Source organism: Cuculus canorus, chromosome 5 (assembly GCF_017976375.1).
Source record: "Cuculus canorus isolate bCucCan1 chromosome 5, bCucCan1.pri, whole genome shotgun sequence".
In the NCBI taxonomy this organism is placed as follows: Eukaryota; Metazoa; Chordata; class Aves; order Cuculiformes; family Cuculidae; genus Cuculus; species Cuculus canorus.
In genome coordinates, this window is record NC_071405.1 from 9,686,748 (window position 1) to 9,699,018 (window position 12,271).

Sequence of the window (12,271 nt, forward strand, 5' to 3'; positions counted from 1 at the left end):
TTCCCTCAGATTTACATGTTGAGCACTGTGTCACATGGTGTGGAATATCTCTTTGGTCAGCTGGGATCAGCTGTTGCAGCTGTGTCCCCTCCAAACTTCTTCTGTCCCCTGCAGCCTGCTCACTGGTGGGGTGGGCTGAGGAGAAGAGGCCTTGACTCTGTGTAAGCACTTCTCAGCAATAATAGAAAGATCTCTGTATTATCAATACTGTTTTCAGCACAAATCCAAAACATGGCACCTTGCTAGCTACTGTGAAGAAAATGAACTCTATCTCAGCTGAAACCAGCACAGGCTGTAACCTTCATAGACCTCATCTGAGGAAGCAACTCTCGTGTTCCTTCTAGTCAGAAACTCAAGTCATAGAATCATAGAATTTTGGGGGTTGGCAGGGACCTTGAAGATCATCTAGTTCCAACTCCCCTGCCATGGCAGGTACATCTTCCACTGGATCACATTGCTCAAAGTCTCATCCAACCTGGTCTTGAACACCTCTATGATGGGCCTTCCATGACTTCTCTGGGCAGCCTGTGCCTGTGCCTCACCAGCCTCACAGGAAAGCATTTCTTCCTAATATCTAATCTAAAACTACCCTCTTCTATGATATTCCATTAAATCATGCCAACCTTCTTCACCTCTAAACCCTCTCCCCTTGAAAATTAGACAATTTACAAATTTTTGAGCTGAACTACTGAGTTGTGATGAACTACAGAAAGCAAAACTATCAAAAAGTTTATACTTTTTGGAGTCTACAAAAAGTATACTCCAAGATCTCATATGTTAACTTAAAAAAAAACATGTAAGGAGTATAAAAACCCCGTACAACTAGTGTCACTTCTGAACAAGAGACTTATAGAAATAAGCTTAAATTTTAATTGTAACATCAGGATATAACCAAGAATCTCTCAGTCCCAAGCGTTTTATCACACCCACTTTCCCAACAGCAATCACAAGCCTATGACTCACACTCTATATCAATACTGCAAATTAAAAGAGAATATTGTCCCTACTGCCATTTAGCCAAAAGCACTCCTACAGCCCTCCAGTCACAAGAGGCCTGAGTAAATCTTCCTGCTGGAGTGAAATGCTGTGGACTCTGTTATGCAGGTTGAACTACGGTATCATAACTTAAGTTTTGCAACAGAAATTGGGCAGAGAAGCTCTATACAGTCATGTAACTTGAGTCTGCGATATGGTGCCATGAGGGAAATCGTGAGTGAACCAGATAGAACAGCAATTAATAGAAGATTTTTAAGAAGATCTTCAGGAGCAGATGGTAAATGGCGGTGTTAAAAGAAGGCGACAATAGTGAAGTTTCTCAAATATCAGCCATATTTCAAATTTTCATTCTTAAACAGAAAATAAACAATATAACCTAGATGCAGAGGATGCTAATGATCTTTGGTAAAGATACAGAGTAGTGAAGTATTGGAGGAGACTTGGGATGTCATTTGGATGCCAAGTGCATAATCTTGATGCCCATGAGCAATAAAAATCAGATTGTATTTTGCATCACAAATGCAAGGTTACATCCTGGATTGATAATAGAAAATTCTCTTGTTGGCTAGAACGCTGCTGGTTGGAGACAAATATTGATGCAAAAATCCTAGTCGAACACAATATGAAAGTGCTCAGTGGGGCAGAGGAGTGCTCTTAGGGGGTATCCAAGGGAATGTAGGGGCCATTACAGGAATGAAGTCTAGAAGAATTTGGCTTCATTATGCTAGCAAAACAAAGGCTAGGAAAGGGGGATACGGTTGCTCTTTACATGTACACTGGGGGTCAACACCAGGAAGGCTAAAACCTGTTTAAGCTCGTGCCTAATTAAGCTATTTAATGATGACACAGGAAAAAAGATTACATTCCATGATTTTAGTTTGGAAATTAAAATGTATTATTGTTCAGGGAAATAACACTAGCTCCCAAATAGGAGTTAGAAACCATGAATCCAGGCATCATTCAAGGTAGGAAATAGATTACAAACAATACCAATTTCCTTGTTGTTAAAACAAGCAGATGGCAATTCCCCATGTGGCTCATTTTTTTGTGTGCTGTAATTGAGTTTACAAGAGATGATTGAAGGGAATCACGTATATTTCCCTACTCCCAGCAATTATTGTACTAGTGCCTTAACCATTAGAGAGTCCGCGTGTTTATTTATCAGGTAGAGAATATTACAAATGCTGATCTGATATAGAGAAGTAGATCCATTGAAGTCAGAGTAGCTCGTTCCAGATCATACGAATGCAAAATCTGGCCCATTCTCTTTGGGAAGAAAAAATTGCCCTTCTAATTTGTTATTAACTAGTAATCTTTGTGATCCCGTAAAAGGTACCCCAGGCTGAGCAGAGACATCCAGGTACTGGTGAGGCCATCATTAGATTTATGACAAAATTGTATAGACTTATCAATTCTTACAAAGGCAGATGGGGCTTCATGCCTGCTAATATTTTCTGGGAGTTAGGAAGATGCTATAAAGACAGACTGGTCCATGTCTCCCTCTATTAATCCTGTTTGCTGTGACAGAATTTTGTACGCAGGGAAAAGCACAATCAGATTAGATTCAGGTTGTGATGGAAATGAGTGCCAACAACTAAAAAAGGGTTAGTTTTTTTTCTGGCATAAATAACTAAAGGTGTGTGTGTGGATCTACTGGATTTCCCTTCTTAGTTTTTACTCTAATAAACTTTTCAGGAAGCAGATGGTTTATGAGAGATGTAAATTTTCATTCACATGGAACATGCATTTGCTTTATCCATGTTCAGACTCTGAATTGTAGTAAAAGGAAGAAGGGCCCAGAACCTTCTCTGACAGCCTCTACTTAGTCACACATAATATCCTGGGAGCTTTTGTGAGCCACTGTTGCATTGTCCAGCTATTCTCACCATAAGCCTTGACAGGGATTTGACCTTTCCTCATTTGGTGATCAATGCAGTGGCTAAACTTATTTCAGATAGAGGGCAGCAATAAATTCCTAGAAATCTGAAGCCAGAAATCTAAGTATTTCTCAGATTAATTGCCCTGGAATGGTGATAAAATTATGGCAGTTTATGACCTTTTAAATGTTTGCCTAAGAAAACATGGTTAGTGTTATCCCCATAGCTGCAGCAGCCATGGATGTTTACCTACAGCCTGGTTTACTGACGTTAATGTAGAAGACAAAACCTGAAAGGAAGAGTCACTGCAAGTGTCTGGTGGGGAAGGACCATGCGTAGGTCGTGTGTTTCTAAACGAAATGGCTGCTGTGGTTATTAATGCATTTCCTCCTTATCTTTTTGGTTTCATTATCACATATGGGGCCATCTGGTTCCTCTGTGGGACTCCCAAGACTTTTTGGCAAGCACATATGTGAAGGTGTCTAGGGTTTTTCCTCTTCAAACCTTTCTACTACATCTTATTTCTGTAAACCTTGCTTGAAAAAGAGTTTTCACGGAATGCCGCAGTTTCTACCTGTAAAACACACCTCCTTACTACGAACGCTGCTGATATTGTAGGGCAATACTGAGAAAAATCCTTCTTCCACTACAGGTCTGGTGGCACATTAAGAAAGAAATGTACGTTGCCTAGTGGTTCAGGCGCTGCGGCAGGTGGTGCGAGGCAGATGCTTGTGGTCCCCTCTGCCTCTAAAGTGAGCATGTGGCGTGGTATCTGAAGGTAGGAAGAAATGTTATATATGCTCAAAGCACAAATTCATTCCTTTCAGGTCGTGAGAGGTTAGAAGCCCTTGAACTGTGCTGAACGTAATTTTTTTTTCTTTTGGCATATCAGACAAGAACCTGCTTATGGAGCTGTTGGGCCTTCTCGGGAGATAAATGTGACCTATAGAATCACATTTATCATTATGTCTCCTGTAAGAAATACAGTCTGCTTTCAGGGTAGCTGGATGGATTACAGAGATGCAAAACCGGAACAATTCCGCAATCAGCAACTTGATGCAAAGGCTTTTGTGAAGAAGATGAAGAAATGGCTAAAAATGGAATAAATTTACTTTAGAAGGAAAGATTAATCATCATGCAAGAGAAGGGTTGCTTCAAGCGTTAGCCAGGAAATTGTGCTATGAGTAATAGCATTAGCCAGAGAAAAAGCACCAAATACGCTCAGTAACAGGAGATATATTTCACACAAGTTTTACCTGGCTCTAAAATACTCCTTTTTGAGAACGTGTGTATTATGGCTGAGCAGTCTCCAGGGATGGTTTCCACACTGAGGGACACTGCCTCTGGTTATCATTTGAAATTTTCCAGTTTCGGAACACTCAAAATCTTTCCATTGCTGTCAAATCTGTTTAAAGTAATGGGAAGTTATTCTTGTCTAAGAAAACTGGTTTCTTATAAATAGAGTGGCTTGGGCACAGCTTGTGCTTATAGATGTATATCACAACATATTTACTTCTTGAGCCCTCAGCTGTCAGAACGAGGACTGTACAGAACTGGGACCTGAGCTTACCTGTTACCTTTGAGATCAGTTGCTGGACGTTATCTCAACAGCTTAGTTTCAAAGGCTGCATAATTACAATATCCCTCAATAATGCGTATAACCTACGCGTTATAAAAAGCCATTCACAGATGAGATGTATGACTTGGGGTGACATAAGCTGTAGTATGAGATCTAAGATGACGTAGAAACTGCTCACCAGTAAAAGTCTGTGGTCTCAGCACTCTGCCCTCCCGGCCACTGCCAGGCTGCAGTTCGTCCTGTGCACAGTGTAGGGTTTGAAGTAGGATTTCAGGTGGAACAAAGCAGTGACTTTATAGTTTTTGGGAATGCGGTGTGCAAAAAATGCTCTGCTGTGCAGGGGGTGTGAACCAGTGCAGCCAGAAGTTTGTGCTGGTGGCACTGAGCAAGAGAGACAAAGGGACAATGAACACGGGATAAAAAATGGATAGCTGACATTTTTCACTGAAATTGCTTTAATTTTTATGCCACTTCTAAAAGGTTAAAAGGTTTGAATAGGAGAGGAGTTTTGGCAGTAACGAGTGGCATAGAAGCCTGAATTTTGAAGCATCATGCAGGAAAAATGGCAAAACTTCAAAAGGATATTATTTTCAATAAAAACTGTATTTGGGAAACTTAATACTTCACTACTGGTATTTAGTGGCACTTAATTTTGGTTTAATAGCAGGCATAGGAGGAAATTGAAAATATCTGAAAACTTTATCACAACATTTTTCTGAAAGACGTTTTCTGTAGGAAAACAACTTCCCAGGGAAGTTGTGGCTGCCCCATCCCTGGAGGTGTTCAAGGCTGGGTTGGATGAGGCTTTGAGCAGCCTGATCCAGTGGTAGATCTCCCTGCCCATGGCAGGGGGTGGAACTGGATGGGCTTTAAGGTCCCTTCGGGCCCAAACCGTTCTAGGATTCTATGATTTTGAGAGAGCAAGTGTAAGCACAGAAGAGGAGAGAAAATCAAATAGATGAAAAGAAATCAAGAGAGAGGTCTGAAAGAGAGAAGACCTAAAAGTCTGGGAAAAAAAACTTCACAAGCAGAACTTAAATTAGAATTTAACATAGATTTTCATCTATGAACAACATGCCCTGCACTTCCTTATGTTTCTGAGGAAAATACCTTACTGTTTTATAGCTTTGTTGATCTTTAAGTGTAAAAAGATTGTGATTTCAGACTGTGATTTCAGCCTGCTGTTATTAAATAGAATTGTCTGGAATTACTACTAACTGGGGAAGTTGGGGAAAATTCTGCAAATTATATCACCCACTGTGCCGTCTGCAGTGTATGTAGGTTTGTGTCCTGACATCTCTCCAAGGGTTCACAGAAAATGCTGTACTGGTGATCATCATCAGGCCTGAAGATGGGCAGGTGGGGCAGAGGGAGAAGCTTCTCCTGGCCTTTCTTCCCACAAACAGTACGTAAAGATTCTACTGAAAGGAGACAGCTGCTAGTGTTCAAACAATTTAGAAGATCAAATTAAAAACAGAGCTCTCAGGTGGCTCATTGCCTCGTCTTCACTACAAATTCACTTATGCTTGGATTAAGATTTTTCTCTTTTTTTTGTCTCCTCCATGAGTATTTGGTCTCTGTTACAAAACCAGGATCTAAAAAAATGTCATGCCGCTCTAACAGGTACAATAATCTTTTGGGTTAATTCAATCCTTGCAACCATTATTTCAGATCAAGCTAAATTAAATTTAACAGTACCAAGAGTAGCTTTTGGAGTAATGTAAATGTCACTTTGGGCTTTGAATACAGATTAGCATTTTAGGTTGGAAAGAAACATAATGAAGCCATGACTGCTTGGAAAAATTTTTAAGATTAGCTACACCCTGCTTCAAGGAAAATTATTTTGATCAGCAGCTTCTATTTCAGTTTAATACCCTCCGTAAACTTCTCTGAATGACACTTTTGAAAGATTAATTCTGCAAAACTGAATTTGGAAGCATTTTGTGACTGAAAACTTTACCAGGGCTTGTGGACTTCATATGCTGCTTGTGCATCTGCCTTTTCTGTGCGCCAGGAGGAGTGTGAAAGATGCTGTCCCACTTTAGAAGAAGGCAAGACAGATTTAGTAAATAAGCTAAAAATAAATTCTTCTCTTTCAGAATCGTTGCAAACAACAGAGCAATATTTGAAGCTATAAAACTATAATTTTTAATTTCACTGTATTTTTCATTTAGAAAAACAATTGGGAAATGAAGACTTTGCATTCAGTGGGGAAATCCATGCAGTGACTTGAAGATATTATTGCTGCTATTAAGAAATTGGTAAGAAAAATCTAACATTTAGTTTTAAGCATATATAGGAAAGAGTTAGTTGGTTACCATGAAATCTGTCTTTTCTGGTTGTAATATTAAAGTGTTCTCTTGTGAGAGTTATATTCTACCTTGAGAGAAGCAGTTTTGGAGTGAAGTTGGTGGACGTTTTCATGCACTTTGCTGCCTTCAGAAGTTTGGCAGTTGCCTGCTGATGTTTTAACTGGGGAACAATAGATGCCATTTATACTAAGGGCTAGTGGAATTTGAGGAATGCCCAGTTTTCTGTTGGAGTAAAAAAAGAGGAAGGGTCTTATTCTCGGCAGAGTAAACTAGGACTCAGGGATGAAGTTGTGTTCCCAACTCTATTGTGTCTTCATATTTCGTTTTTGTGCAAGAGGTATAAGCTCTGAACCTGCAGAGTCTTCGTAGGAGGCTCACAAAAATCACCCGAAGGCAGGAGTTTACTTGTGTAGGAATTTTTATATCATAAGGGCTTTAACGGCATCAGTATTATAACACTTCCCTCTCAGGGCTGCTGTGAGGATACACCCACTAATGTTAGTGCATTCAGCAGATGGCACAGAGTTCAGTGGGTCCAAAGGGATTTTTTTAAACGACTTCCCTTTCCTTGAAACCATTGCAGTGTGTGTGATAATAAGAGACCTTTCTGCAATTATGAGCTGAGGATGGCTGCTCATAGGTAGCTAATTTGCTGTAAGACCTCTGAAATCATTAAAGACAGAATGGTTTCAAACAGAAGGTATTTTAAAAGTACCTTCATAATGTATTTGTCTAAATAGGTGTGAATCATAGAATCACACAGAATCACAAGGTTGGAAAGGACCCATTGGATCATCATTTGGGTTGGAAGGGACCTTAGAGATCATCCAGTTCCACCCCCCTGCCATGGGCAGGGACACTTCCCACTGGCTCAGGCTGCCCAAGGGCCCATCCAACCTGGCCTTGAACACCTCCAGGGATGGAGCAGCCATAGCTTCCCTAAGCAACCTGTGCCAGTGCCTCACCACTATCATAGGGAAGAAATTCCTCCTTACGTCTAGTCTAAATCTTGTAAAGCTTTCCTTTCTCCTTCAGTAGGTCTCTAAATCATCTGTTTTGGACCAGTTCTGCATTAGTCTATCAGTGTTTCATGTAAGGTGTGGAAAACATAAAGCTGTTTTCTTTTTCACTGCTTCAGCTAATTGAGGATGGAACTCATATGAAATTAAAACTTCTTACCCATTTATTTTACACCTCTAAATATTTCATCTTCCCAAATAAATGAGAGTAATTTATGCGTGTACATACTGAATTGCTCTGCAGACAGTAAAATACAACAGTATGTTTTCTTCCCACAGTGTCTCAGCTGGTGCTTTTATCTGGTAGAAAAACTGAAGGAGAAAAATAGGATTGGTTTTGTGCATTCATTGTGACACTACAGTCAATATCCATTTCAGAACTCATTTCTTTTCCCAGACACACACGGTTTCATCAACCCACCTACTGTTCTCAGGCATACAAACTGGGGGAGTCAGTTGTTTGACGGCTTCCCCCACAACCAGGTCCCTGTTATCTCTTGCTCCACCATCACTCTAAAAGTGACCCTTCTCGTACCATTACCTATGAACCAGAAGATGACTTTCTAGTGTGTCTCAAGGACAGCCAGGGTCCCCCTTTTTCACTACAGCTTCAGGTTACAGGGAAAATAGACTCTTCTGTTGCTTAAATGATGCCCTTTGTGCACAATGGCAGAAACTGGCTGCTGAAACCTTCCCTGCCAGCACAGCTCTTGTAGCAGAGATGTGAGGAACAGCTTCCTTAGGATTGGTGACTGTCAGAGCCAGAGGTTCCTGGAGATATGTAGGTTTGTCTAGCTACCTGTAATGCAAGATACTCATTATTCTGAAGAGTGAAAGAAAGGAGAAAGAAAGCAAGGATGTGCAAGGGGAATGATACATACAGGCATGCAAAATATCTGCTATCAACTAACTAAAAATGTATGAAATAACAGTCTTGTAAGAAAGAAATGCTTGTTCATCTGTTGTCGTATTACTTGGTTCTCACTTGTGGGTTCCTAATTTGTCAGACATTAAAAGGCATGCCCTTGAATGCCTAGAAGAGGCAGGCTTGACAGGTAGTATGGACTTAACCAGCTCTGAAAAAATGAGATAATTGAATTTTCTATGCATTTAAACAACATGAAGTATTCTATGAAACAGATCTTATTGCTAAAAGTAAATTGTTTTCAATGATTGATTAGCAAAAGAAGATAGGTGTTTGCAGCTGTATGATACTGTGAGGGACTATTCTCTCATATAAAAGTCTAAATGAAAGATATCTTCACTGAAGACCATACCCAAGCACTAGAGGAATGACTGGAGGAGTGCAGCGTTGAGTTCTGATCCCAAGTGTGCCACAGCCTTTCTCTGATGTTTGAGAAGGAGCATTTGCTCTGTGCCGCAAGTTCCCTATTCATGAAGTAGGATTAATAATGCTCATCTAATGTGACATTGCTTTTAGGTGGGGTTCATCAGACTAATTGCTTATCAACTGCCTCTTTTAGACAGTAGACAGAAAGAGGCACTTGTGGGCACGATTCATGTCACCCTAGAATAAATGTTTGAAGCCAGCCAGAAGAACCATGAAATCAAGTGCCTCTTACTCTACACTGGCTATGAAGGTTGGCTAAAGCATTAGCTCAAATGTAGGTATTTAGATGAAAATAAAGTTTGAGCTTTATTTCTCAGGTATGGCTTCACTTCTAAGATATTCTAAGAAGGTCGTTTTGCTACTACCCTTCAATTTGCACTTTAGTCACAAAGAAGTGGTCAGGGAGTTGATCTAGATGAATGTTAGGATTTCTTCTTACTGGGAGAAGCAAGAAGGTTGGAGTTCTTTATCCAGATAACCATGAGGCTGCATGAGTGTTAGTGGTGGCAGGATGGCCACGGAGAGCAGGACTGCTCCTTTAGGAGTAGTGTGGACTTAGATCAGCTTTAGGTTCATCATGAAGCAGCAACCAGAGCTTTTATTCCCTCTGTGCTTATTGATTACTTTCTTGTAGCCGCTTTCTTCCCTCGCCTTCTCTCTGCCTATGGCACACGATTGCCATGCAGTTGGTTGGTTGGTTGTTAGCTGCTCCCATCCTGCACTGCCTGTGTTTTCACATGGGTGGGTGTACACTAACGTGACTGTTATCTCAGAAGCCAAAAAGACGCTGTAGTACAACGCCTCTGCACAGAGGAGGTTTAACCACGGGGCCTCTTCATGCAAGCTCTTCTTTTTCACACAGCATTGACTCTTTTGGAAGAAACACTACTGAATTTCAAGCCAGGTGATCGTGCTCCTTGTCCCTGGCTGCCAGAGCTGGTTGTGCAGAAGATTTTTTTCGGGGAGGAAAGAAGTAATTTTTAACAGTTCACTATATGTGTGGGGAATTTCTTGGGGATATAGTATGAAAAAGAGCAGTTGTTCTGTAAGAACACAGCAGGACGCTTCTTGTTGATAAATACAGGTGACTCGGGGAAGATGTGTTAAGACTGAAGTATTGAAAGAAAGTGTGTGATTTAATGGATGTCAGTGTCTTAGGACCACAGCTATCCCTTACCAGGTGACAGTACCTATGGTAGTGAATTAAAGATTGTGGATCAAACCCTTAATGCATTAGCTTATATGTACCTTTTTATAACTAAGAGGCATGTTTTGCATTTATTATTTATTTTGCATTATTTATGTTTTGTATTTATTTTTTAGCTTTTGTTACTGCTGCACATGAATTTGTGCTGCTAAGATAAATCAGCTGCACTCTGCGCTGAAAAGCATTGCTGATGAAATGGAATTACTGGATGAGAAGCAAACCTTTTGAGGAAGACAGGATGCTGCACTGTGGTATGTGTTCATTTGAACACAACCATACTGCTGAGATGGTTAAGGAGAACAGAAATGTAGTCAAAACATGTCAAGTAGTGCTTGCCCTTCACCCCTGCAGCCAGCCACAAAGGTTTCTAGGCAACTCTTTGAGGCAGCAGCAAGCCTAATTCTTAAGATCTTGTTCCTTGAACAGCAGAGCCTGCCTTCTGCTGCCTGCCCTCTGATAAGCTGGCTTAGAGAAAGCTGTCTGCATCTTTACTTCTCACATTGACAAGGAGAGTTTTCTAGATCAACAATTCTTGGTAAGGCACTACTACAAAAGTAATCATAGTTTCCAGTTAAAAATATTGTGGAAGGAACTCTGAATCAGTAACTGTGCTAGAGAACTATCTTCCTCTTCAGGAGTTAATCAAAGAAGATACGCAGACTTGGGAGATATTTGTTTTCCCCCTTCTGGATTTCATGTTACTGTTACCTTCTGCCATGCTGCTAGAGTTGTTAAAAAATAAATCGCAATGCTTTTTCTTAGGGGAACATTGCTTGCCAGCAGACCTTTAATTTTTAATGAAACCTGTTGAAAATAATCACGTCAGAAAAAGTAGAACTTGGAAAAAGTTGTAATACAAATAACTTAAAGTCGTTTCATTGGAATACAAGGTCGTATGTATATTGCCTTCATCACAGGTACCGATGCATGTGATGCTCTATGGTATGTAGAGTGCTATAGTGGACTGAGTTGCCAATGTATGGATAGGCAAATATTAATTTCAATGGATACCTGAGCCAAGTCTTTGATCTGCATGAATCGTAGGAAATACTATTTTCATCTATTTTCTTTTCCAGTGAGGAGCAAGAGTACTTGCAGACACAGCGTAAGGAGAGAGTGGACTTGCTTGAGTGAAAGGATGGCAATGAAAGTTAACACAAATGTTCTCTTAATTGAGAGTTGTAATAAAACAAGTGATAAAGAAAGAGAAATAATCAGGGGAAAGGCAACATTAGCAGAATTGAAAGAAAAAATAGCTAAAAGAATTGGTAAACTTGAGAAAGAATGTATAAAAAGGTAAATGTTTTGAAATGTACATCACAGTATTACAGATAGTTATATAGTGCCAAAAACTAAATGACTGTAGAAATTATTCCAGATGTTGCGTTTTCCTTCCTCATATGGAGCCAACAGATGTCTCCACAGCAGCACAGAGAAGTGACTCTCTTGACATTGGGTGCACACGTGCTTTTTGACTTCTGTAGACATGTACTTCTGTGTGTGTGGTGTGTATGGACACACCCAATCATACACACATCAAAATGGAATGGTGTATGAAATCTGTTTTCTAGCAGAACATTACAGAATGTTGTTATCTGCATTGGTGCTGCTTACTGACTGTGGAACAAATAATCATGTGCTGGAAATTCAACTCCTTCAGGCAAACTGCTTAAAATATAGGTACCTATATTTTCCAGCAAGTTTTGAGATAAGGTTTTACTGTTTTTTATATTCTGCCCTACTTTCAGTTGTGTATATTTGATATCCTTTCTGAACGATAACATAAAAACGGGTCATCGGAGGAAAAGAAATTTTTCTAGTAGAAAATATGATATAATCAGGTTCCTACACTGGAATAAAATCAAGTGTATTTTGACAGATCAGGTCCTAATTTGCATGTTACATTAATTAATCATTGCTTCTTATAGAA